Source organism: Brachionichthys hirsutus, unplaced genomic scaffold, assembly GCF_040956055.1.
Source record: "Brachionichthys hirsutus isolate HB-005 unplaced genomic scaffold, CSIRO-AGI_Bhir_v1 contig_447, whole genome shotgun sequence".
Classification (NCBI taxonomy): domain Eukaryota; kingdom Metazoa; phylum Chordata; class Actinopteri; order Lophiiformes; family Brachionichthyidae; genus Brachionichthys; species Brachionichthys hirsutus.
Window position 1 is genome coordinate 192759 of NW_027180398.1, and position 2242 is coordinate 195000.

Here is a 2242-nt window from a genome sequence, read left to right on the forward strand (position 1 = left end):
TGTTTTAGACAGTCACTATTTCTTGTGAAAGCTTTGCTGCATGTTGTGCAAACATATGGTCTCCTTTTTCCATCCTTTTTGCTGTGGGTTTGAAGTGTGGGATCACATTCTACATCCTCTTGACCTGTTTCTCTTCTGTTATCATGGCTTCCAGATGCATGACAGCTGTTCGAGAACAGCAGCTGGTCAATGTCTGCTGCTCCTACCACAGAGGTAATAACTGGCATGAGAACTCCAGACTCTTCATCTGCATCTTCATCAGCTTTCAGGAACAGAGTCTGATCTTTGCTGTGGTCTGTTTCTCCACGAGTCGGACTCAACATGAAGGTTCCAGTCTCCTGCTTCAGTCCAAGCCGCTCTCTCTCCTGACTGGTGGGGATTTCTTCCTGCTCCTCTTTCACGCGTGGAGGCTCTGGCTCCTCTTTGACAATACTGGAGTTCATCTCCTCCTTCCAGAGCTGCTGATCAGCAGGAACCTCCTCCTCCTCCTCCTTACAGACATGTTGCTGTGGACAATCTGGAGGACAGATTGAAGGAATTGGACGCTGCTGTGATGAAGCAAGCATGCGAGGACAAACATACATACTTATTCTGGGTGATTTCATTCCGGGTCTCCAGGTGATATCTCGCAGTCTTCGCTGATGATCGATCTTCACTCCGTTTTGTTCACTCGATTCTTTACAGGCAATCTTTGGTCGCTTTTTAAAAAGGCATCCTGTTCAGCTGAAATACCTGCAGACGAAACAAATGATTCCCTGTTATCTTCTGCTACAGCTGATTGTACCGTTAATTTAAAATCAATAGAAATGGAGAATCGCCTCCCTTTATTCCTCTAGAACCTACAAATATCATTTAAAGAACAGGAATACCAATGCAAAAATAAATGTCATGGAAAGCAGAAATATACATAAATGTATGCAATATAACCGGAAAATACGAAATACTAATGACATCACTGTCTTTTGAACCTATTATATAAGGAATCGTCTTTTGTCTAAATATAATCTCAAAGCCTAAAAGTAGAATTTGTTCTTTAAAGTGTTCATGACGCAAAATTGAGATTTTTAAACATAATAGATAATAGAGAAATCCGACCCCAATGAAATATTTAAAAGTTACAAACACACATTGCGTCATCCCACTGAGAACAAAGAACCGTTCTTGTGACTAGCATTTTAGCGGACTAGCATTTATCTCACTGAAAGACATCGACCCGGATATGACGTCAGTGACAGAACGAATCTCGGCTTCGTTTTAGTGTTGGGCAAATAACACCTAGTTCTGATCAAATAAACCAATCGGAGATATACCAGATATTTAGCAGTGCAATGGTATAGTTTATATAATCGAATGTGCAAAGAATGATTGGAAAAAAAGACGCTAATAGCGTTAGCGCGAAGCTAACGGCTAAGTTCAATGTCAAATTCAATATGAATGCTAACAGAGCAGCTATCCAGTTAAGCTAGCTATCGCCCGGTTAAACTGTGATGACGCGATGCGGCAATAAAGACGCATCACACGCAGTTCAGTAAATTTTGAACGTTAAAATATATCCCGGTTTGTAAAGAGGATCCCGGTCAAGATGCCCAAATTCCATAAACCGGTTCTTCAGTTTTGGAAAATATCGTTAACGGCTAGTTTCCGACCCACCGTCTTCAAAAACCCAACAGAACGAACTCGGGCGTTGTTTATAACGGAACATTCATTTCCCCAAGGACCCCTTAGCTGCCCAAGGTGCCTGATGTAAAAACACTAAATTCAGCTTTGGACAGTTACGGTACAAAACAAGCAATCATAATACAGTAGTCCCTCATTTTGGGGGGTTACGTTCTAAAAATAATCCGCAACAAGTGAAATCCAGAACGCAGAAGCAACGTCAGTCTGCGGCGGCGTTATTACGGCGTTATTACGCAAAGCAAGTCTGCTGCCAGAAGTTTATAACGCTGCAAGGAACTAGGTCAGAGTCACATGATGCAAATCGACTTGATAAAGAGATATGAAATATTAAGTTTACTAAATAGATTTAAGAGTGAAATAATTTAATCCTGTTTACAGACAACCAAAACTGAATTGTTCAGGTAACGTCAAGTTCCTGCGAGCAGAGAAAATCCAATCACAATCTAAAATCATTGTTTGTCATCTCGGTCACTTTGTAGAACAACAGTATCGGGTTGTCATGGAAACCACGAGTGATATGATCAATACTGAGCTCACTGGATGAAAGACGGATGCGAAGGACCGT

General features: G+C 41.3%; 1 pseudogene; it reads right to left on the reverse strand.

The window, feature by feature from the left end:
* Positions 1-2033: 2033 nt before the first annotated feature.
* Positions 2034-2242, reverse strand: part of LOC137914630 (BLOC-2 complex member HPS3-like) — a 7686-nt pseudogene continuing 7477 nt past the window's right edge.